Consider the following 26911-nt stretch of genomic DNA (forward strand, 5'->3'; position numbering starts at 1 on the left):
TTTTTTGGTTGTTTTTTCATTGTTGGTTTAAAGTGATGTAATACACTCATTAAAGAGTGCTGAGTTTCAGGAAGTCAAGGAACTGGGATCAAAGCTATAAAGTGCAAGCTAGAGAGTTATCAAAGCTGCCCTAGATATTGTGGTCTCTCTGTGGGTGCAGGCTCAACAATATGCACACACTGGAGGCAGGAAATAACAGGCTAAAATACAACAACAGATACCAGTTAAAAACGCAGAATTCCAATTAAAATACATAACCAGTTTAAAAAATGTAGTATCAGTTAGAAAAGCACACATATTAAAAGAATCCATTCATAATGTATTAAACTCATAATTTAAAAAGCATCTGGATAGGCCTGCAGGAAGAGATTAGTCTTTAATGTTGTTTTAAACTCGGAGAGCATACCCAGCAGTCAAATCTCTTCCACCAGCTCATTCTACAATTTGGAGATAGCTGAAGAAAAAATCCTCTGGGTGACCATTGCCTGCCTGGTTCTACCTGACTCAAGTATTTGCCTCCTGCTCCTGCCTGAAGGACCAGAGTGTGCAACCCAGATTATATGGAAGAAGGAACTAAACCATGTAGGGTTTTAAAGGTAATAACCCGTACTTTGTGCTTTGCTTGGGAATGAATTCATGGCCAATGCAGTAGTTTTAATATAGGTGTAGTATGGTCATAGCTAGATTACCCAGTAATTAATCTGGTTGCCTTGTTTTGAATGAATTGAAGTTTTCAAACTTGGTACTGAGGTAGCCCAATGCACAGCACATTGCAGTCTTTATACATATGCATGTTTTCTTCATGCCTACATATGCATCATGGGAGTCGGTATTCTTTTCTATCTTATCCAGTGCCCAAAGTCCCCTCAGGACTTACCCATATAGCTTATGAAGTTCCCCTACCACAAGCTTGGCCATTCCCTACTATGTGTGTGGAATGGTCATGATCAGAGAAAATTGTGACTATCTCCCTGTAATCGGATCGCAAAATGGTTGAAGTTGTGCTGCAATCTTCCAAAGAAACCCATGGATCTCAGCATGAATGTTACAATTTTGTAGTAATGCCATTTCCATGATTCTCAGATTTTTCTACCAGATTGACAGTCTCAGAGATTTAAAAAGCAAATGGGTCGGTCATTTTTAAATTTTTGAGGAAGGATGCTCAGATCAGGAAGCAAATTGAGGTCCATGAAATTATCGTAAAGTAAACTAGAAGAGCGTGGATACAGTGACAAATCCAGAAGCCTAAAAGAATAAGGTACAAGTTCTAAGTTTCCTTGGTTTAGTCCATATTAATTAAAATGCCTCTTTAGATCTGGGTCTTACTGGAAGACCCGGATCTAATGAGATATTGGGTCTGTGGGGACTGACTTCCGAGATCGTATTCCACAACACCTGGGGTCAGTACACACAGCCAACTTGCACTTTTGGGTTCCAGGAGCCCAAAGGTGTGAGAGGATGCCCACCCCCTCCCCTCCAGCCCCCCATTTGGGCCTCAAAGCTTACTGAAGAGACCTGTCAGCAGCACAGGTCTCTCCCTACAGTCCTCCTGGTGCAAAAAAATGACACATTAGGAAGAATTCATTTTCCCATGCCAGGAGGACTATAGGGAGAGGTCTGTGGTGCTGGCAGGACTCTTCGGTAAGTTTGGGGTCCAAATGGGGAGCTTTAGGGTGGCTTCATGCTATCCCAATTTCAATTGGAATACCAAGTAACCACCCCCAAGGGAAAATCCAGGTTTTGGGTTGGGAAGCGGGGACTAGAATCCACACTGAAGCAGGTTACTTTAATCCATTTCAGCATAGGTTTTATGATGCAGATATATCTATGTATGTACATATATCTGCAAACATCCTCAGGCATGTGTTGCCAAGTAATACCAGATCATAAAAGGCTAAGATAAACAAGTGAATGTCTAGAGAGTAAAGCACCTTCTGGTCAAGATGTGGAATACTGATAAGAGGTCTACTGTAAATTATGACACCACGAGATCATTCTCTTTGATTGTCAACCCCTGCTGTATGAGTACCTTGTGTATATTGTAAATAAAGCAATTCAACCACCTGTGCTAGGAAGAGACAGAATCTCGCAGCATGAATGATTTGAAGGAGCAAGCTAAATTGTAGGTGTGTTCTTAAGCAATTGTTTTTGAACCATGAGAGAAGCAGGAGAAGGATTTTTCAGTCCTACCGGTCATTTTGAGGGACACCTTCTGCTTACAGCTTTGACATTTTAGCCATGTGTGGAAGCATCCTGAGGTGCCATGACTAACAGAACTAAGTGAAAAGTGCCTGTTATAATACATTTTTACCATGCAATGACTTTTTTTCTGGGTTGTTTCGGGCTAGCTATATGGCCATGTTCTAAAGGCATTTTCTCCTGACGTTTCACCTGCATCTATGGCAAACAGGCGAAACATCAGGAGAAAATGCCTTTAGAACATGGCCATTTGTTGTTGTTGTTCATACGTTCAGTCGTCTCCGACTCTTCGTGACCTCATGGACCAGCCTACGCCAGAGCTCCCTGTCGGCCGTTACCACCCCCAGCTTCCTCAAGGTCAGTCCAGTCACTTCAAGGATGCCATCCATCCATCTTGCCCTTGGTCCTTTTGCCTTCCACTTTCCCCAGCATATAGCCCGAAAAAAACTTACAACAACCCAGCGATTCTGCCCATGAAAGCCTTCGACAACAACTTTTTTTTCTTTTTGAATGTGTTTCATACAACATATAATCCACCAACCTTCTAGTCTTTATTGTAAAAAAACCTCCAAATTAGATGAACAGCGCCATGTCAAAAACTGCATATGGGTTGCTTGGAACCAAATGTATGCCAATGGCCTTGGAAATCTATTTGTACAATTTTTATTTATGCATTATTTATTTAATGTATATGTCACCTTTCTCCCGGAGTGGAACTGAAGGTGGCTTCCAGAAAAAATAAAAGTTTTTTTCATTTAAATTAAAACAATTTCAGTTTAGTATTATATACATTTAAAATCAATTAGAAACATACCAAAGTTAAAAGATCAATAAAATATGCCCAATTGAAATATTTTTTTGCAGTAAAAGCTTCCTTAAAAATATCTTTGCCTGTCTCTTTTATTATTACTTGTATTAACCAGGTGTGCCTTTAATAAACTAAAACTAATGTAGGATTGCCTACACTCAGCTACAGGGCAAGAAAGGTTTAGCTATCTTACTGTGTTCTCAGTTCAAAGTGAACTTTGATAGGAAAATATTCTTTGATAATTTAGAGTACAATCCTGTACACGTCTACTGAAGCCTCAGTTCAATGAGGCATTCTTCCAGTTAAATAGATATCAGCCTGCAGTCTTAATTGAAAAGTTTTTGAAAATGAAAGCACGGAAGAAGTGATTCAGGTAGACGACCACGTTAGATGCTCCATCAATTATTGTAATAAGGGTTTTTTGTTTGAATTATACGCATAATTTCTGCTCCTCATTTCAGTAATTGTAAACAATGTTTGTAGATATTATGATGATTCATAATTTCTAAGCTTGTAAGATGCTCCATTTGCATTCTGTGAAAATAGAAGAACACTACTAATAGTGATTAATGAATTTATCATAATTTATATCAATATTTCACCTCTTGTATATAAATGCGCTGTTCTGTTTACCTAGAGCAAACACAGGTTGCTGGAGAAAGGTCGAGAACATGTCATACTTAGGCCCCTGGGGTATCTCTTTATAACTAAAACTTCACTAGAATACTTAAACAGGTGATCCATGGGATCAAGTGTGTCCCTCCCTCGAGAGCCCCGTGACAAGATGTTTGCCGATTTGATTTTTTCCTGTTCTCATGGGTTAAAATTAGGATGAAAAATATTGCTCTTTTGTTCAATTATTTGTCCATAACCTGCTTTTGGGGGAGTATCTTTTTTATGTGTGTTCTACACCCCAGTTTTGCCTCAGCTTTGATCCTGCACTAGGGTTTGGTGAGGTTTTTGTTATCCTCCCCCCCCCCCCCATTAGAAATGTCCTCTCCCCCTTTATGGCTTGGGACCATATCCAAAAGAAAAACTGCACAGTATTTGTCTCAGACTGGTGCAAGGGAAAAGGTGCATGTTCCCCACAAGGACAAATGGGAGACAGGCAGAAAGACGTTGTGTCTATCGGACAACTTAGGGAGATGGGTGGTTGACTGGCTTGGTGAAGATCTTCTGCGGTTGTTGGTGGTGCTGCTGCTGCTGGTGAATCAGACCCTAAATCTTCCATTGCAACATTTTGTGAGGATCCAGATGTTTTCTTCATAGCAAGTTCACACATCCATTGTTTGAGAAATGAATAATGACCAGGAAATCTCAGTGGGCTTTTGCCCTAACAGGTTTGGTACATTAGAAGAAAGTTCAGACCCACCCCCTTTCTTGACAAGGTGAAAGGAGTGGAAAGAGAGGGCACCCAAATAAAGCAAAGATTAGGTAGTATTTGAAATACAAGTAAGCACACAACTGAACAATTTGAAAAGTTATCAGAATCAGCACATATATTTTTATTTTTTAAAAAATCCAGAAGTTGAAGAATATACAATTTTGTGTGGCCAAGAGTGTAGTGGATTCCGTGTGAATGAGAGACCCACAATCACACTGCTGCCATGCCCCCTCACTCCATTTTAACATTTGCATGTAGCTCACAAGACCCATTCAGAGTCAAACTGAAAACACTTGTGTGCTTGTCAGAGGTTTACCTCACTCAAAAACAGCCTGAAGTAGATTCAAGAAAGTCTCAGAACATTCTGCCTTATATGCTCTACATGTGTCTGTTGAAGGAGCAATCATGATTTGTTGGACATAAAGATTCAGTGGCAGTCAGTTTTATCTGAGCATCTCCTACTGGGTAAACCCAGGACCGGGGAGATATTGCTCTGCCTAGGAACTGGCCTCCTTATGTGGTGCCCAAGGAAATCCTTATGCTGGTATAGCTAATGTTACATTAAAGTACTGCCTGTATTCATTCTAGACCTTTCTCATGAACTGAAAAACCTATATTAGGCATAGCAACTTTGTAGTTGTGGTGGACACTTTTGCTCTTCTCTGGATTTTGACAGGCCACATCAGCCCATTTTGCAAAACCCTGACATCTCTACCCGACACTTCTGTACTGGGGGAAATCAGCATAAGAAGAGTTTTGTCTTGCCCCTCCATTAGACCCCAAATACTTGGAATCACAGTACAATCACTGAATCCATGGGGATATGTTCCAAGGTTTACTATGGTCAACTAAACTGTGGATAACAGCAAACTCATTGACTATACTTGGGCTGGAAGCATACCATTGAATAGCACTGGAGGACCTAGAGAAGCCTCCAAACACTTCTGGAGTAGAATATTTTTGGAGCTTGGGTTAGTGAAATTATAGGTATCAAGTCCATGGATGTGTGTGTGGGGGGGGGGGGGCAGGGTTAGGGTTACCTTTTACTCCTCATTTACATTCTTGTTCCCTGTTCTTTTTCCAGTTGAAGAAGTTGGGTTTTCTATGAAGACTCTCAATTTCCTACTCTAAATCATACATGTTTTGTTGCTCTGTTTGACTCAAGTACCTACTTCCCATATCTTCCATTGAAAACCCTGGACCCAAACATCAAACCCATAATCTGAAAAAAAAAAAAAAAAACCATTAATACCACTATGCATGCCTCATTTGGTATCATTTTTCTTTAAATAAGACATTCTTTCTACTGGGATTTACAGACTGATTTTGGAATAATTAGACAAAATAAACCATGTGTTAAGTCTTTTTTCTTAATTATCTGCTCTAAATGAGGAAGGCTTTTTGGAAAGTAGACAATGAAATTATTATTTTGTTGTGCAGCTGTGCTGAAGACACAGGGGAGACAGTGGGAAGATGCAAGTATTTGTTTATTTGACTTTCTGCAGCGATGACAAAGCAAATAAAAGCCTTGGTCTCGGTCCACAATTGAGCTAATTGGGAACACTCAAATTGTATGTCCTAAAAATGTCTAATTAGACACTGTATATGATGCAAAATAGGTGCAAATAACACCCTTACACTCCAGTGTAGCTAGACAACTGGAATTTCGTGAATTCAGGGGAAAAAAGCCATTAAACCAATGTGTATTTTTCTTAATAATTTCATACCTCTTAGCAATTATTTAGCATGGCAAAAGCCTCATAGGGCTTCAAACATATTTATCTTGCAATCTTCAAAACAACCTGCTAAAGCCAGTACTATTATTCCCATATTCAAATAGAAGTTATGGAGATGTAGTGGCTTGTTTACAGTCATCTAGGGGTCTCATGACAGAGGTAAGTCTTGCTGTGACTCAAAGCAATGCCACTCTTGACACCTCCTAAGCTCCTTGTGTCAGTCCACTATATTGCCACATCAAGGGAAAAGATAACCACAGTGCGGGGGAACAGGTATGGCAAAAAAAGAGAATGAGAGATTGTTTGAACACAGACCTCAACTATATGACATTAGAGATGGGGCAGGTCTAATTTCTGCTTATTAGTTGGACCTAATCCAATGGATGTCAATAGCAGAAAAGAATATTTCAACCCTATGTAAAGAAGCTATGTGGGATAATTTTACAGTCTATTCTAAAGTCATGTAAAGAAGCAGTTCATGATAGCTTCTTTACATGACTTTAGAATGGACTGTAAAAATCTCTCATATGAAAAACAAAACATTCATATATCAAGATTTACCTCCGGAAAACATTCTCTGCCTTTCTTCCTCCTGTCATAACTAGGGGCCCTTCCAGACAGGCCTTATATCCCAGGATATGATATGCTTTAAACTGGATTATATGAGTCCGCACTGCCACACAATTTTAACTAGTATTGTGACTTGTTTATTAACACATAAGCAACAGCTTAACAAATAATTCCTTTTAAATTTGAACCCCAACATTTCATTAAAGTATATATTAAAATATAAATCTAGCAGATAAAGCTCAGTTGTTACTACATGCCTTAAAGTCACAGTGGCAACCCCATCATAGGATTTTGCCAGAAAGATTCAAAGAACATTTGGTGTTGCATTCCACTAAGGCTGAGAGAGTGTAATCTGTCCAAGGTCACCCAGTGGGTTTCTGTGGCTGAGTAAGCTCTGATTGAATGAAGATCCTATGAGGGCTTTCTCAGTAACACTTATTCAAAGAAGGTTTGCCATTGCCTTCCTCTAAAGCTGAGTGAGTGACTTGTCAGAATCAATCAATGGACTTTCACGGCTGAGTGGGCCTTTGAACCTTGGTTCCCAGAGTATTAGTCCAACACTCAGCTCCATCAGATCTCTTTGTAATATATTCCCTCCTATATATGTCATGATAGTGTACCACTGAGTAAATTTAGCCAATATTTATAGTGACCTATAAATCTGCCAGTTCAGAGCAGCCTATTTCTCCAGTGGCTTTCTTTCTTCACAGTCATATCAGCACCCACGGCTTTCTTTTTCCTGCCACTAGTATCTGTTATGTCTGTACACACTACTTCACCAGGATCCTAGCCTCAGTCCATTCATATCTCATCCTCTCTCCTTTTTGTTAGACAATTTAAACATTGTTAAAAGAAGCTGTTTTTTACTCACACAAAAAGAAAAATCGGCGCAGGCAAATATCCAACATCAACAAAGTTGTTATTAAGAGCAACGTTTAAGCCTTAAGTAATTGAACATATACATCTCAATCTATCAAGAACAAGCTTCTTTATTCCAATCAAAATGCTAATCGTTCCTAGGGTACATTCTGATTAAATCATCTATTTCAATAAGTTGTAAACTGATTCCATTTTCATAATAGATTCTTATCTTATGTGACCTCTTCCTTTCTTTGCAAAATTTTACAAAACCCATTAATTTAACCATGTTACAATCTTTTGATCGTGGGCCTTCCATCTCCTTGCATTTATTTCTTATTATTATGAGACAAGGAAAAAATAATAATGTGCTTTCCTCCCCCACCAGGCCTTTGTACCCAAGCAAAAGCCTTACTGAAGACAAAAGTAATGAATATGAAGACATATGCACAATAGACCCTGCCACTGCTTTTCAATACTCCTCAATCATCTCACAGCTCCAGTCATCTCAAGGCATTATTAACATGAGCAGAAAAACGTGCACAGAGGACATACACAACACACACAACAGCCCTGCTCACTTTGCTCATTTCCATCACCCTTGTATGGAGAGGAGACCTTGTGTGGAGGAGATTCCTTTGTGTCTATGCTTTCTAAACTAAGGTGAAAATCAGTGTAAAAGCTAAGCAGAGAACTTCCATATAGACTGTATCTACTAGGGCTGTGTAAAAAAAATCATAAGAGAATCATAAGTTGTAAGATCTATACTTACGACTGGATTTACAAAGACAGTGCAGTGCCACCCTCCAATACAAACAATGAAAACATCCAATTTTGCCATACTCACATTGAGACATTAATGCGGGAAGCAAGTAGAATTCTGGGAAATGTAGTTTAGGGTGGGGCCTTTTGAATTCTCTGCCACAGGGGGTCCTTCCCAAACTACATTTCCCAGAATTTCTCCCTGAACGTTTTAGTGTTCATTCTCTAAAGAGATTTTGAGATAAAGAGGGATTGTTGGAAGTTGAATCAACCCTCTAAGGTAGGCAAAATTGAGAGGCAGTAATTCTAAAGTTTACCTAATAGGTTTCCTATTATTCATAGAATCATAGAATCAAAGAGTTGGAAGAGACCTCATGGGCCATCCAGTCCAACCCCCTGCCAAGAAGCAGGAATATTGCATTCAAATCACCCCTGACAGATGGCCATCCAGCCTCTGCTTAAAAGCTTCCAAAGAAGGAGCCTCCACCACACTCCGGGGCAGAGAGTTCCACTGCTGAACAGCTCTAACAGTCAGGAAGTTCTTCCTAATGTTCAGATGGAATCTCCTCTCTTGTAGTTTGAAGCCATTGTTCCGCGTCCTAGTCTCCAAGGAAGCAGAAAACAAGCTTGCTCCCTCCTCCCTGTGGCTTCCTCTCACATATTTATACATGGCTATCATATCTCCTCTCAGCCTTCTCTTCTTCAGGCTAAACATGCCCAGCTCGTTAAGCCGCTCCTCATAGGGCTTGTTCTCCAGACCCTTGATCATTTTAGTCGCCCTCCTCTGGACACATTCCAGCTTGTCAATATCTCTCTTGAATTGTGGTGACCAGAATTGGACACAATATTCCAGATGTGGTCTAACCAAAGCAGAATAGAGGGGTAGCATTACTTCCTTAGATCTAGACACTATGCTCCTATTGATGCAGGCCAAAATCCCATTGGCTTTTTTTGCCGCCACATCACATTGTTGGCTCATGTTTAACTTGTTGTCCACGAGGACTCCAAGATCTTTTTCACACGTACTGCTCTCGAGCCAGGCGTCCCCCATTCTGTATCTTTGCATTTCATTTTTTCTGCCAAAGTGGAGTATCTTACATTTGTCATTGTTGAACTTCATTTTGTTAGTTTTGGCCCATCTCTCTAATCTGTCAAGATCGTTTTGAATTCTGCTCCTGTCCTCTGGACTATTGGCTATCCCTCCCAATTTGGTGTCGTCTGCAAACTTGATGATCATGCCTTCTAGCCCTTCATCTAAGTCATTAATAAAGATGTTGAACAGGACCGGGCCCAGGACGGAACCCTGCAGCACTCCGCTCGTCACTTCTTTCCAAGATGAAGAGGAAGCATTAGTGAGCACTCTCTGTGTTCGTCCACTTACAGATCCACCTCACCGTAGTTTTGCCTAGCCCACATTGGACTAGTTTCCTTGCCAGAAGGTCATGGGGGACCTTGTCGAAGGCCTTACTGAAATCCAGGTACGCTACATCCACGGCATTCCCCGCATCTACCCAGCTTGTAGCTCTATCGAAGAAAGAGATCAGATTAGTCTGGCATGACTTGTTTTTGATAAATCCATGTTGACTATTAGCGATGACTGCATTTGTTTCTAAGTGTTTGCAGACCGCTTCCTTAACAATCTTTTCCAGAATCTTGCCCGGTATCGACGTGAGGCTGACCGGACGGTAGTTGTTTGGGTCATCCTTTTTTCCCTTCTTGAAGATTGGGACCACATTGGCCCTCCTCCAATCTGCTGGAACTTCTCCCGTTCTCCAAGAACTCTCAAAGATGGTTGCCAATGGTTCCGAAATGACTTCCGCTAGTTCCTTCAATACTCTGGGGTGTAGTTGATCTGGCCCTGGGGACTTGAACTCGTTAAGAGCTGCCAGGTATTCCTGGACGACTTCTTTCCCAATTTGGGGTTGGATGTCCTCCAATCCCTCATCCACTCCATCTTGCTGAGGTTGAAGACTCTCTTTTTGTGAGAAGACCAAGGCAAAGAAGGCATTAAGTAGTTCTGCCTTTTCCCTATCCCCTGTCAGCATTGCCCCATCTTCTCCTCGAAGAGGTCCTATCGACTCCTTGTTTTTCCTTTTTCTATTGACATAAGAATAGAAGCCCTTTTTATTGTTTTTAATGTCCCTGGCAAGTCTGAGCTCGTTTTTTGCTTTAGCCTTGCGGACCTTTTCCCTACAGGTGTTGGCTATTTGTTTGAATTCTTCTTTGGTGATTTCTCCCTTTTTCCACTTCTTGTGCATGTCTCTTTTGTGTCTTAGCACAGTTAGAAGTTCTTTGGACATCCATTCTGGCTTCTTTGCACTTGTCCTATTTTTTGTCTTTGTTGGCACGGTTTGCAATTGCACCTTGAGTATTTCACTCTTGAGAAATTCCCATCCATCCATAACTCCTTTGTCTTTTAGTATCTGTGTCCATGGAATGCTGCTCAGCGTTTCCTTCATTTTTTGGAAATCAGCTCTCCTAAAGTCCAAAATGCGGGTTTGACTTGTCTTAGTTTCGGTCTTCCTTTGTACCTCAAATTGCAGGAGCACATGGTCACTTGCTCCCTATTATAATTATTATTATTATTTCAAAGGGTGGATGGTCATCTGTTGGGGGTGCTTTGACTGTGCTTTTCTTCCAGTCCGAAGGGGGTTGGACTGGATGGCCCCTGGGGTCTTCCATTGAAATAGTACTGTTAAGTTTATGTTGGTTAAAATTCCCCAAAAATCAGTGGATGTGCAAATCTTTCTGAATCTTGGGGGGAATTATTGGCTATGTTGTATCATTGTAAATAGAAATTCAAGGAGATAGCTCTTTTAGGTTTTTTTATTTAAAAGTTCATAAAAACGTTTTTAAAATCTCAAAAATCATTAGATGTGTGAAACATACTGAAACTTGGGAGGGGAAGGTAACAGTGGTAAATGTGTTCTACCGTTATAACAAGTTTCATCCTGGTAGCTCTAAAAATGAGGGAGAAAGGAGCCCCAGAAGCTTCCCCACTTGCGCAATTACATAATGGATGAAATAATGAAAATTTCATTATCTTGTTAAAGTTACAAAACAGATCCCTTATGATATTTTAGAAAAACTTTAGAAATGATTCTCCACCACCACTCCTAATTCGTTAATGAGCACTGAAACATTTTTTTCATCAATCAAACAGGCCTATTTAGTACCATAAGAGGGGGTGTCCCTTGAATTCTCTTCCTCAAGAAGTCAGGTTTTTTTCTAGTTCACAGATAGGGAAACTTTTGGGTGCCTGCATGCTGTAGAACTACCACTTCCATTATGGCTCATTATCAACCATGCTAACGGGACCTGTAATCCCAAGAATATTTGAAAAGCCATGTATTCCTCATCCAAGATTTGATCACTAGAAGATCAAACTCATATTTCACGGGCTAATGTCACTGAGTTACAATGGCTTGTCATAGCTACATGCTCCATCCAGGTCATGTCAGGACTCTAGCTTTGAAGAATTATTTTGAAATCTCTTCTGTTTCACCAATAGCCCTAGCAGTGTCCAACATCTTCACTACCAGCCCACATTAAACAGGTGTGATCTTTTGAAGTAAAGAAAGAACTATTATGTTTAAAATAAAAAAGAGTTTTAAAAAAGAAATACATTGCTTTTGATCCTTAAAACAGTATTTTTCAATCAGAAAGGTGGGATGTATTTTGCAGTGACTATATATTTGCCAACAGAAAGGAAATAGTGAAACATTGCATTAAAAATTGCAGCATTCCATGAATCAGTTTGCTTTAATTATGTAGAACTGGATTTGGGGGCATTTCAACAACAATATTCAATCAGTTTGCATGAACTGTGCTATTTGAATTTTTTTATTCCAAAAGTTCCTCATCTTTTTTAAGATATGGATTCATGAGAAATATTTCCATTTTAAACCAAGTTCACAGAGAGTTAATGCAATCCCACTGAGCCCAAAGTTGAGCTGTGGAATCTTTAAAAACTATGAACCAAAGCACCCCCTTTTAAAAAAATCCTACATAAAACTATGACCAAATTTAGTCTGACTTTTATCTGTGTGTGCATGAGTTATATACACAGTTAAGTGTCCTGCCTCCGTGAATTCTGCTGGGGTGTTCATTTTAGTGGTACCGATCATAGGGAATTCATTTGGCGTCATATAGCTGTCACCTGTATTATCAGAGTGGTTGCATTCTAATTTAGCATTGCTTAATGGGAGAGATAAAAGTTAAGTATGACCCACGTGGGTCTTCCCTGAGTCTCTCTCCCTTCCTCCAAAGCAAAGCTGCAGAGTTTTATGGCCAATACTTTGAAAACCAAGAAGAGAGAGAAGGAAAGGAAGAATTATCAAATGCTTGTCAGTCACTTCCAGTCTTTCTGCTCCAGTGTTTATTTATTCCCCTTCCACCCACTCTCATTCCCATGCATAGAAATAGACATAAATTATAGATAAGATGGCTGGATGGATAGATAGATAGGAAATAGATGATAGGTAGATAATAGATAAATGATAACCATTTGAGAGAGATAGAGACAGTGAAATGCACACATACACATCTCTAAATTCTCTTTTGATTTTCTGAGAAACTGACATTTCTGGGACCTCTTCACATGTGGAGGGGAGGGTGCCGCCTTCCCCCATTGCATGTGAGGGACAGTAGAAGGCTCTTGGCAGGGACTATTTTCAAAGTGCTTCAAAGGAGCAAAAAGCCCCGGTGTGATGTAGGTGGTCTTAATTTATATCACAAATAAGCTTTATCTCCCCACTTCTGTTTCTTTCTCTCTTTCATAGAATCATAGAATCAAAGAGTTGGAAGAGACCTCATGGGCCATCCAGTCCAAACCCCTGCCAAGAAGCAGGAATGTTGCATGCAAATCACCCCTGACAGATGGCCATCCAGCCTCTGTTCAAAAGCTTCCAAAGAAGGAGCCTCCACCACACTCCGGGGCAGAGAGTTCCACTGCTGAACGGCTCTCACAGTCAGGAAGTTCTTCCTCATGTTCAGATGGAATCTCCTCTCTTGTAGTTTGAAGCCATTGTTCCGCGTCCTAGTCTCCAGGGAAGCAGAAAACCTCCCTGTGGCTTCCTCTCACATATTTATACATGGCTTTGAAAGGATAGATAGCATGAAAGCCACAGTCGTTTGGAATGTACGCTGAACAAGTGGGAATAAAACTAATGAATTGCAAACCATCCTATGAGTGACTTCCCAAACCTAGAAAGAACCACAAATATCACAGCATCAGGAATAGAAGCAACAACTGACTTCTTCCAAAACTCACGCCTTCTTCTTCACCACCACTGCCGATCTTTTTTCGCTTGGTGCAGGAAGGTAATCATTCTGTGTGTATCATTAGCTTGTTTAAATTGAAGATGAAAAACTGCAAAAGCACAACTTAATTGAACCCTGCATTGTGTTATTACCAAATGCTGCCGTCCCCTCTCACAGTCCATTATCGCAGGGTTCTGCTGAATGCTTTAATTAAAGACAATAAGGCTAATAAAAAGGCATCATTTGCCTGTCTTCAGCACTGCTGGAGAGTTGGGCTGATGAGTCTAGATTAGTGTTCTTCTCCTGTTTTGGTTGCTATTGCACTCTTTTCCTTGCACCCATCTACCCACCCATTTCTCCCCAGCTTGCAAATCAGAAGTGAGTCTGAATTCCAAGAGTTCCTTTTGTTCAGCATAATTGTCTGATTTTGTTTATTGAGTGGAAATCAAAATATAAATGTCTTTTACAATTATCCTGCTCTTCAGCCTAGAGATTATGTGAGGGTGAAAACTGGGTGTATTATAATAACTATGTTATCAGCTGTTTGTGTTTGGTGCAGAGAGACAGGAAGGGTCTGGAAGAACTGGATGTGGTCTCTTTTTACCCATTTTGCTGGGCAGGCTTGAATGCCGGAGCTGATTCACTGCTCTCATGGAGAGGCTGCCTGTGACATAGTGGATGTAACGGTGGCAGAGTCTGGCCCTCTGTGAGTAATGTGACACCTCCCCATAATTAGTGCGCTGCTTAGCTAATGGGCCATATGTGCTGTCTTTCTTTGCTTTCATCCCAGTTGTATTAATGACACTGAACTGACAGTATGTTCAGGGCTGATTAAGGCTGCCTTGTTGGGTGAACTCCAGGCTTTACATTATCCCCGGAGTTGCCACAGAATTTCACCTACAGCAAAGCTGCAAAAAAAATTTGCACAGTCCTGCTCATTTGCGGCCCATTTGTAAAAGCAAACACAGAGACTACAAATCTTTGGCTGGCTAGCATTTTATCTCATTTAGTTTGAAAGTCTGAAGATTCAAGGAAATATACTATTTTACCAAAAAAAAAAGCCTAGTTTTTGTTGAATGAAAAACAGTTTTTGGTGTCTGTAGCTCTGAGCAAAGAAGCAGCAAGTAGAAGAATGATGCTTAACTCAAAATGCCAAAGGAAATCATGTACATTAGGTGTAACAATATGTACAATAGATTTTAAAATACACCATAAAATCTTTTGTCCCAATTTTCTGTTGTTCAGCTGAACACATTTAGGCAATGGCTTTTAAACATGTTTTCTTCTGTCCTTAGTGATGAATGCTGAGTTTCTTCAAACTAGTGAAAAGAAGTGAGAGTTCTTGTAACACAGTTTCTTGAGTTTTGCTGGTAGTTGTGCCCCTACATACCCTTGTTCTCTTTGGGTTCTTTCCCCATCTTTTTGATGAAAGACATTTTCTAGGTCTGCCAGGACAATTGTATAGTATGCTTCTACTGGAAACCAACTATAGTTGTGCTGAAGGATCAAGGAACTCTAGAGAATAGGAATACATATTCTCTCTAGGTATTCTTTAGATCAGTGTTTCTCAACTCTGCTCCCCCAGGTGTTTTGGACTTCAACTTCCAGAAATTCCACCCAGCTTACTAGCTGTTAGGAATGGTGGGAGCTGAAGTCCAAAACACCTGGAAGAGCAGAGTTAGAGAAACACTGTCCTAAATCCTCCAGTCTGATTCTATATTATGCCTCTGTTTGAACTTGTTCATTTCAATCAGATAAATACACTATTATCTGCAGTTGCACATATCCGGGGCAAGTACAGGAACATCTCCAATGCAGATATGGTGGTCATACTGAGGATACATATGGAGAAATAGACTTACCTGTCTACAAAAACTAATGCTACCAATTTTAGTCTTTCAGTTAGTTTCTAAGATAATGACACAATCCCTTTCCATACTTATTTTCCAGACTAACATGGCTACATCTTGGAATTCTATCATCATCATTTTGGTCATCTTCATTATTATTATCCTGTTTTTCTCCAGTCCAAGACTGAAAACAACTTTCCAAATTAAAAAAAGTACACATAGGGAATTGACAGTTAAAAATATGACTAAACTTTCAATAAAATTTAAAGAATTTAAAAGCATAACCATAAAGAAGAATAAATATAAGGGAACACAAAAAATGAAAGACCCAGCAATGCAGCTATCACTGCCTACATGCCCTTCTCTCTACCATTTGTTTTCTTTAACTTTGAAATTCTAAAAGTACCATCCACAAAACTCCAGGGACTGAGGTAACTGTCTTATGAAAACGAGTGTCAGGATGAAGTTTCTAAGCTTTTCTGTGTCTGTTGGTTTCAGCACCAATTTGCTCATCAACCAAATGCAGTCTGAATTGGCACTCTCTTTGGTGTCCTTCCAGTGGCAAGGGAAATATTTTTTCCTGTACTGACAAGCTTTTAGAAAATGAGTGCAAGGGCTTTTGATGGCGTGCTGCTTTTCTGATTTTTATCTTTAAGTCTTTTTAATGGATTTGTTTTAAAAAAGGGTTTTATTCTAAGGATTATTTAATTGCATTTGAACAATAACTTTTAAATATCTTTTCCTTTTGTCTTTGCAAGGGATTTTAACAGTATTTCTTTTAATTTTTTCCAACTGCCTTAAATTCCAGGATGGAATGAGGAGGAGGAGGAGGAAGGAAGGAAGCAGAAGCAGTAGATTCAAACCAAACTTCCTGGACATAGCAAGCCCTATTATTAGGCAAAGAGTGGCAGTCACCTCAGACAGCAGGTGCTGGTGATATGGAAAGAGTGGTAATACTAGTTCTCTGGCTGATAGTCTGCATATTACAAATGACATGACCTAAGTTAGCTTATTGCCCTCAAGTGTTCCTGTCCCATCATCAGTATTTAAATGACATCACCAGCAGACACTCTAGCTGTCTTCAATTCATGGAACGAAAAAGCGCCATCTTGTTTTCTACAAAACCCTAGAAAATTAAAAATGATGATTTGTGCAGGTGCAATGTATCCCATTTGCACGAGTGTCAGATATTACAAAGAAAATGAAAGCTTTATCTATAAGGAATTTGTTAATTTGGGGTTCTAGACTGGACTCTGTTCATTTACCTTTCATGCCTGTCCAGCACCTCAAAGCCTTCACTCCATTGACTGTCTTTTATTTGTTTTTCACTTCTGGGAAGAGGAGATATATACCCCTTTCCAAGGACTGAAGTTGGGGGTGAGGATTCCTCATCAGACTCCTACTAGTAGAGATCTGAGAAGCCATGGCACCCCGCTTATGTAGTGCCTTGCTCATAGAGGTTCTATTGGTGCCAATGCTGGTTTCATTTCATCACCTGAGAAAACATGACTATTCATAACAGTCTTTGGTTCTCACAATATATCTCAAAATGATAATGGACATGGTTTAAAACTTGTTTAAACTTTGTTTAATGTATTTAACAGGTTGCACTCTACTTAAATTACTTTTATTGTTTTCATTCTTTTATCTTTTTACATCAATTTACTTATATATTGCCCTCAGAACTTTTGATATAGAGCACTGTTACTGAACCTTACTAATGCCGCAATCCTTTTTGTTGCTGCTTCATAACTACATTTTTGTGATTGTTATGAATCGTAATGTAAATATCTGATACAGGATGTCTTTTCATTGTTACTTCTCTTTCTCCCTGGGATTCAGCTTTAGAGGGACCACTCCACCTCCTCCTCTAAGTCCTGCCCTCACCCCAGGCCCCCTTCCCTAGCCCCCCTCCCTCAATTTCTCCCTTCTCAACTCCATCGACTCCTCTTTCCTCTTCCCTCTTGGTTCCAAAGCAAACCTCACTTCTATCGCTCCCGTCTCTTCCTCTTAAAATAGCAGAGGGGGCAGAGGGGTGGGACTGAATGATGTCACCACTTCCCTCTGGAGAAGAAGAGGCCTCTGGGAAGTGAAGGGGTGGGAAAAAGTTTGCGAAAAAATACGTGTTTTCCGATGGTCTTAAGCAACGCCTGTGAAAGGATTGTTCACTCACAAAGGAATCACGACTCACAGGTTGAGAACCACTGCTATAGAGGGTACATTAATAATACATCTATTATTAAATAAGATCCAATCTTTGTTTCCTGTGACTCAGATTCCAGATATCATGTTATTATTGGTGACTGCTGCTTTGATTTTCCTTAGATTTTGGGCTATCTCTGGTCTAAGGTTTAGGAAAGAATTGTAGAATGCAAGAGTTGAAAGAGGCCACAAGGGCCATCTAGTTCAAACCCCGGCCATGCAAAACACAGAATCAAAGCACCCCTAACAGATGGGCATCCAGCTTTTACTTGAATGCCTCCAGAGAAGGCAACTCCACCATGCTCCAAGGAGGCAGCATATTCCACTGCTGAATAGCTTTCATTATCAGGAAGTTCTAATGTTTAGGTAGAATCTTTCTTCTGCAGTTTGAATGCATTCCTCCATAACATAGTCCCCAGAGCTTTCTCTCTCCTCAATGTGACATCCTTTCAAATATTTACACATTGGTATTGAGTGCCCTCTCAGTCTTCTTTTCTCCAGGCTAAACATGCCCAGCTCCTTGAGCTGCTCCTCGTAGGGCTTGGTAACCAAACTTCTGATTCACTTTTGTCTGGAAACATTCTAAATTATCAATATACATCTTGAATTGTGGTGCCCAGAACAGGACACAATAGTGTAGTGTGCATCTGAGATAATAAATTTAGAAGATTAGTGAAACGCTTTATGCAGAATTCCAAAATATGACACACTGCAAAATGGTCCATGAGGGCAGCTGAGAAAATGGCACACACACGTATCCTACCTCCACTTCCCAGTGTCCTTTTAACTATAGTAAAGAAGCATGAGAACAAAGCCTTATATAAGACTAGTACATCAGAGTCCCTAAATCTCACAATGAGGCCAACCAAAAATCATAAACCAAACATACATGCAAAAAAAATCATATTAAAAATATAATGTGAGTCCTGCACACTTTTTAGCATTCATTTTTGGACCAGTAGTTTATTAAGGACCTCTTCACATGGCCCACAGAGGACAAACCGTTGCACCATTATCAACTAAAGGGAAGGTGTGTGGGACAGGACAGGGCGCATTGGCATCCTGTCCCTTTCCTCATCAGATGGGAGAAAGGACAGCAACACACACAATGCGTATTCCCCTCCACTTCATGAGGAATGTGCGTGTGGCCTGCCATGCATCATCTGATGGTGTTCAGCAGGCTTTGTCCAAGCTGTGGCTAAATGCAGCAAAATGGGGCTATTTTGTCCCGTGTGAAGAGGTCCTTAGTCTTTTGGATTATTTGTACAAATGAATGCACATAAGAACCAAAGTTGCATCATCCAAAGAATAGTCCCAAAACATTTAGGTTTTGTTCTAATGTTTAACAAGCACAGAGAACAGGTACTTTAGCTAATGTGTCCCTAAAGTTGATCTCTGAACTATTGTTGAAAATCTGATCATTTATTGCCACTAGGTAAGTGAAATGAAACAGAGAAAACATAAGAATAAAGGAAAACAAGACAAGATAAGAACGAAAAAGAACCTGGTATGTCACAGAGTTTACACTATACAATTTCAAGAAATTTTCAATGTAGTCAAAATACTCCAAAAAGGCATGCCGCATGCTAGTCAATTCATGCTAAATACATATTATGCCACTATTTAAACTGCAACTCCCAGAATCCTCTAACCAGAATGGTAAGTGGCCATCCCAGCTTGGGGATTCAGTACTTGTGGTGCAGAAAATAGCTTTGTGGAGCTTTGTGTGTCATTTATTCGCAAGTTGACAGTTCTAGGAGTTGCAGTACCAAGTCATCAGTGTCAGATAGAGACAGACCTCATGACCCATCACACCAAATCATGTGTCATGGCAGGGGCCTTGAAAAATCTCCTGAAACCAATGCAGTAAAACTTTCAGTTCTTTTGGAGGAACTGCGGTTGGATCAGCTTTTAAAGATGGGTGGGGAAGATAACTTATGAATTTGCTGTTGGAGCTGAGATGTTGAAGGCTCAAGAAATAGGTCAGATTTCTTAAATAGTTCTTACAGAGTTTCATAAAACTTATTCATACATTTCAACCATTCTCCTGGCAAATAAATGTCTATAATGGGCTCAGGTAACCTGGATTTTCCAAACAGGTATGCAGGAGCAAAGGAGAAGAAAGACAGCTAAGAGCATGACCTTTTCTTTTGTAAAAGAAGAAAGAGCTCCCTGGAAATTTAGGGCTTTGTGACATGCAGCTTGGAGTCAATGAAAACATTTCACTTATATTTCATTCTTCCCGCTCCCCTTTTGCTTGGTTTCTGATCCTCCCAGTTTAAGCATTTATACTACCCCTTAAAGAATTCAGTCATGAAGAGCATAAAAATACAAGTGAAGTTTCAAATATAGTTCGTTTCCAACCCCTTACCCCACCCCACCTCAAGACAAAGAAGCACTGAAAACTTTCAATCTGAATAAGAAGCTGAACCACATTTAGTGTAAGCAATTTTTAAATTTTACCATTTCCACTCCTGATAGATGTAGGGGAGAGGAGAATATATCTTAGGCAGTTATAGGGTCTAGTATGGCCCTGGCAACTCCTTCCATTGCTATTTCTTTTGCACTCTTTCCCACAAAATCTTGCTTCCAGTTCCATGCTGACTGAGAATAGAGATGGGAAGCTTTCATGGTGTAGGAAGTTATCTATGGTAGTCTGCAATATGAGTAGGGTGGCCAGCTCAAACACAATGCAAAAATTCAGAACATAAGAAAGGAAACCAAAAGCTTAAAAACTGCACTTGGTCACTATTATGTAGTCAGAAAACTAAGCAGAAATAGAGATCATCTGGTCTATAGTCAGGGTGGGCAAAGTGTGGCCCATGGGGTACATGCATCCCACGGAATCACCCCAAAATTGGAAAGGAATGCATTTTAAAAATAATAAATATTTGCCCCTGATGTTCTCCCTAGGGACCACAAGGCACAAAAGAGGTCTTTTTAAAAGCAAGAACAAGGTTGCTTCTGTATCTTAAATGGTTCTGTAGAAGAGGGAATTTTATTATTACTTGTTACCTCTTAGGTGGCAAGCAACCCCTGCTGAAATCCCCATGTCAATTTTCATTTTAATGATCCTAATGGAAGGACTGTGTCCCTCAAAGGACTTGTTCTTCAGCCATTCACAGACTGTAGAATCACCTCCTAGAAGAATTTTGAACACTTGAGCACTATCAAAACAGTTGTTGTTGTTTATTCATTCAGTCACTTCTGACTCTTCATGACCTCATGGACCAACCAATATCAGAGCTCCCTGTCAACCGTGGCCACCCCAAGTTCCTTCAAAGACAAGCCAGTCACTTCACGGATACCATCCATTAATCTTGCCTTTGGTGTGCCCCTCTTCCTTTTTCCTTCCATCTTCCCCAGTATCATTGTCTTTTCCAAGCTTTCCTGTCTTCTCATTATGTGGCCAAAGTACTTCATCTTTGCCTTTAATATTCTTCTCTCCAGTGAGCAGTCGGGCTTTATTTCCTGAAGTATGGACTGGTTGGATCTTCTTGCAGTCCAAGGCACTCTCAGTATTTTCCTTCAACACCACAGTTCAAAAGCGTCTATCTTCCTTCGCTCAGCCTGTTGACATATGGCAACCCCATGAATTCCATTGTGTTCTCTTGGGCAAAGTATGCTCAGACATGGATTTGCCAGTCCCTTTCTCTGAAATATAGCCTACTATAGCACATGGTATTCGTTGGTGGGTTCTCATCTCTTTCTATTATGCATCACATTCACATGCTCTGCCAATAGTCTATATGGTTTCTTAAACAAAGATTACTGACAATAGAATTATGCCTGAAAAGTAACAGTAATTTTCATTGTGGCATTTAATGGTAAAATTCTACAGCACAAAATGAGGTCCAAGCCATAATTGCTTTCTCTCAATCAATTTCAAATAAAGCTTAAAGCAAATCCCATCTCTAGTTTTGTAACGTATAAAAAACCCACAAAACACAGATCACATTTCTGTTCAGTTTAAAATATATGCAGCAGTTTATACTGTTTTGGATAAGTAGTAATGAGCAAAATGGAAGGGAAATTGGGTGTATCCTGCTACTTGCATCTGCCCGGTGACCAAAATAAAAATGAATAAAGACTGTTGGGTCCATAGGACTAACAGGCTGAGACTGCGGACTATGGACCAATGGGATGGAAGAAATCTTTGCTTTGGTTCATCTCCAACTGATTGTTGTATACAATTAGTTGTTGGAAGAGAGGCCAGGGATTTTTAAGCTTGGATCTTTTGGATTCTGGAATGAGTGAAAAGAGATAAATGGTTGCTGTGGTGACAAGGATGTGGTGAAGCTATGAAACAATGGGACTGTATGATGATGATGCCAGCTTGGATACTTTCAATGCTTTCAATGGTTCCATGCCCAGAGAACACCCTGAAAAGACATTTGGGTTATTTTTTTTAACCAAAGACAAAGGAGTGCAGCTTCTCAACAGTAAGAAGGAAAACAGTAGGATGCATGTTTTTCTACAAATACAAAGCTGAATTTCAGTGATGGTGGGAAAGAGGCCAGTCAGATATCACAAAATTTGGGAGCACTGGGTTTAAAAATGCTGCACCTTGGAAGATAAACTCTACTTCTGTTGTTGTTGATTGCCATCAATTTGTTATACTGCTTTGGTCCAGGTTATCTGAATGACTACATCTTGTCCTATGAATCTGTCAGACATCTACGGTCAACTGGGGAGGGCCTGCCAGGCCCTCTCTGTTCCACCACACTCTCGTGCATTCGGTGCGAACATGGGAGAGGGCCTTTTCGGTGGCTGCTCCCAGACTTTGGAACTCCCTCTCAAGAGAGACAGGCACTAAACATAAGAAGGTATTTGGGGAAGGATGAGAGGCACGCTGCTAGGGAGGATGTGGGTGGGCTTCTGGGGGGGGGGTGTCCTTTGCTGGCAATTAAAAACACCAGGAATCAATTGAAAGTAAGTGATGATATGCATGTAGCTTTGAACAATAATTTTAGCACCCAGGATTACCCAACTTGTAAAGAATATGCAAGGTCAAAATTATATTGATGAAAATTGATTTTAATTTTTTATTTAAAATGTTCTTTTTATATTATTATAGTACTCATGTTTCTATTAATTCATGTTTCTATTAAGTTTAACAAATATGCTAAAAGTTCTGATTAAAGTTTATTTTTAGATTAACACAATTTATTATTCTTGAACCTGTGGTCCCTGCTAACAACAACAAAATCAAAGTGGTCCCTCATAAAAAAAATGTTGGGAATCACTGGTTTAGGGCTTTATAGGCTAAAGCCAGCACTTTGAATTGTGCTAGGTAGCAGACTGGCATGCTGTCCCCAGCTTAGTGCCTGCCTTAGTGAGGACTTATGTTTAGTGCCTGCCAGGCCCGTAGCCAGGATTTTGATTCGGAGGGGGGAGGGGGGCTGAGTCTGAGTGAAAGAGGGTCTACCCTAGCAAACCTTTTATATTGTTACCCCAATACCCCCATGCATATGAGATATATTGAGCATGGTGATCAGATCATGATATGAATAAACATAACAGTTTAAATAATGTACCAGTAAGGCCTTTTCGCAGACCACCATGAGAATTTCAGGGGGGGGGGGCTGAAGCCCCCCCCCCCCCTACATGCCTGGTGCCTGCCTTTACTCTTACACTCCTGGCTTATCCTCTGTCACACAGTCACATCGTAGTCTTTCATTTTGCATATCTGTATTTCCAACTCAGTCTCTTTTTTGAGGGTTTCTTTGCCTTAAATTTGTCAGTCCCCATCAAACTAGAGTTTTTAAAGTTTATAATTTTCATCACACGAATTCTGATTATTGTGAAGAAAATGATCTCTAATAGCCAGATGAACATGAATATTCTCTTTAAGAGTCTTTAAAGGTTTTGGAATTTCAGAAAACGTGTATGATAGGAGAATAGTCATGCAACTCTATCTATTTTTACACAGAGTCTCGCTTATCCAACCTTCACTTATCCAATGTTCTGTATTATCCAGCACACTCTGCCTCCCACCCAGCTCCACAGGTGAGGAAAGTGGAGTGTATATTTTCCTGTGGAATAATGTCCAGGGTGGGAGAAAGAAAGAACCCTTGCCTGTTTGGGTGCTAAATTCGTGAATACAGTAATTACTATCTAACATTACCGTGTATTGAAATGCTTTTTCTGTCAATTTGTTGTAAAACATGATGTTTTGGTGCTTAATTTGTAACATCATAATTTAATTTGTCATTTAGTAGGCTTTTCCTTAATCCTTCCTTATTATCCCACATTTTCACTTATCCAACATTCTGCCGGCCCATTTATGTTGGATAAGCGAGACTCTACTGTATTTATAACCTAATATACACATACTCATAGCACATGGATATTTCCAGTTTAGGCACATAGTCTTTCATAGACATCGAATAGTCCAGGTAAATCAATTTTATAAAACATATTACTTCCATAGACATTGCATAGTCTGGGCCAGTTTACAAATATATCACTCATGGATATGGGACATGCATTACATTGCAATGGCAAGGAATGTTAGCATAGGCATCAGACATAATCTTTTGAGGGTAATATGGCATATCACATACAGGTATTTCCATATGTTGAACTATTTGGTTGCATTTCAGCATTTCTGATACACTGATTCTTACAAAATGTAGTTCTAAATTTTTTATATGGAGTTCAGCATTGTAGGACATTAATTCAACATAGCTATTATCAGAGCGCATATCTCCTTTTAGAGAGCATTGTCAGTGCTATCTGTTATAGCAGCTATCAGAGAATTGAAAATAAATTCTCCACCATCTCAGGATTGCATATAGCCATGCAGCTTTGGCTTGGTTGTTTAAGTGGGGAGACTGGTCTTCAAATGCTGTAATCAGTCTACTTTTATAGCTTTTATGCCATTTGTTTATCTGATCCTTCAGTCATTCAGAGGTAAGATCCAATGCCTCTCATTTCATATTGTTCCAGAGGTCAAAAAAATCTTAGCTTGACATTCTCCCTGCTCCTTATATGATAGCTATTGCATAAAAGCTACATTGGATGACCTTGTATTGCTTTTATTTTCTAGTACTGAGTCTGGCTGAATTGGCCACTATCTTTTTTTTAGGTTTAGCCAGCTGCTAGAATGTCAGTCTGTTTTTTAAAATATTTCCCTGTTCCCGCACCCAGATAAAAGCCAACAAGGTATAGTGGCTTTGGTGTTAGAATAGGACTCCGGAGACCTGAATTTGAATCTCTTTCAGCCATGGAAACCCCTTTGATGAACTTGAGCAAGTCACATTCTCTCAACCTCAGAGAAGAACAAGGGCAACTGCCATCTAAATAATTCTGCCAATAAAACGCCATGATATGGTCACATTAAGGATGATTCAATTCAGAAATGACTTAAAGGCACACAATAACAAATACCGAGACTGTATATTTTAAACTTGAGGCTTTAAACACATTTTAACTCTTAAATTTCACAGGCAAGGCTAAGATATTAAGAATTATTAAATATTGTGTCCCCAGTGACTCAACTACTTTCAAACTGTGTCATTGCCTAGAATTCAATGTAGAGCTGTGTGCTGAATTCCACTGATGCCAATGGGTTTAGAAGTGCAAAATTATCAGTCACCCTCCTATGCTTATATTGTTTTCTCTGCTTTCAAATCTATATAACTTTTGTAGGCTCATTTTTTTTCCTGAGAAATTTTCATGGAAAAAGGTGGGAGAGGGAACTTTAAGACAGCTGGACCTAATCCTGTCCATCAGCTTTTCACAAGATGACATCTCTTTGTTCAGGTTTCTTTTGCTCCTCCATGTCCACAAATATTCTAGCTTGGATACTCTCTCCAGTGTTGGACAACTAGCTAACCAGTTTAAAACCATCCAGCTGGCATCAATATTTTACTCCCATCTGAGTCTTCTATATTTTGTCCAGCTTATTCCATTGTATTTTGTTTTGTTTTTGATGTACAAAAGCAGTAAATAATGCAAATGGGGCAGTGCTTAATTATTTTTCCTTACTTGTCATGTAAGAGCAATTTGGAGATCAGCCCTGTGGTGGGAAATCACTCGTTGTTCCCTCCCAAAGGCGGGCATATGGCAACACCATTGCTCCCCTGCCTTCTACCGACCCACCCTCCAGCTTTCCAAGAGAAAGACTCACTTCACAAAATTTAATTACTCTGCTAACGTGTCCCATATGGTCGGTGGCAGACAGAGAGCTTTAATTACATCTGTGTGAGAGACATCCTTCCTCCTTCTCCTCCTCCCCACCCATCCCTCCAGGGCTCCCAGTACTGCACGCAACAGGAGATGGAGTGAAATGGGGAGGCTGCACTGGCAGAAGCAATCCCAGAAGCTGGCCAGTAGAGACCCAGAAGAAATACATCCCTCTGGCAAGGTCTCCCCATGACATTTGATGTTCAATCTGTAATAGCAGACAAATTTGCCTTACTATCCTGAAAGCCTGGGAGTGATACATCTTCACTGCAGATTGGGATTACTGATTAATTAATTACCATTAATAATTGGAAGCCTTTACAATGCCATGTGAAGTTTGCACAGACTTTTAACCCACGTTGACAGAAATATATTTGCAAGTCCATGGTCAGTCTTGATTTCCCAGTATGGTACCGTTCAGTAAAATAAGGCAGGCACGCACATCCATTACAACATGACAGAAAGTACACACAGGTTACATATGATACACATAGTGTGTAAATCAGTCCCCAAACGATTGCTTTTGGGGTCAAACAACTCTAGTTTTTTGACTAGCCAGTTTTATAAATGTCTGTATTACTTTTCATGTAAGCAGCTTGGAATGCCATTTGACAAAGTGTCAGCTTATGACTTCCTGAAATAATATTAAACCAAATGCACAGAAAACATTTGCCAGAAAGCATCATGACCCCTGCTCTTCTGGTGCAAACTGAGTATAGACCTTCTCAAGATTTGGTGGCAAACACTGATTTCTTTTGCTATTATAAGATTCTCTTTATCTGTGCCAAATGATGCAGTAAATAGTAAACAGCAGAGAAGCATTCTAACCAGCCAGCAATTCAATTCCCTTTTGCCAGCTAAATGATGCACCTGGGCTGGAGTGCACCCTGTTCCCAGGAGAGGCTGGTGAAAGACCAATCCCAAAGAGTTATATAGTGCAGAAACAAACAAAATCAAAGTGCAAAGTGTGACCCATATCACCACCCACTCGAAGTTAGGCTGACTATATGAGCAATTCATCAACAGAGGAAAATTTATTCCTCCACTCAATTTCCTTTTTATGAGAGAAAATTACAGTTTATATAGGCAT

Source organism: Anolis sagrei, chromosome 2, assembly GCF_037176765.1.
Source record: "Anolis sagrei isolate rAnoSag1 chromosome 2, rAnoSag1.mat, whole genome shotgun sequence".
Classification (NCBI taxonomy): Eukaryota; Metazoa; Chordata; class Lepidosauria; order Squamata; family Dactyloidae; genus Anolis; species Anolis sagrei.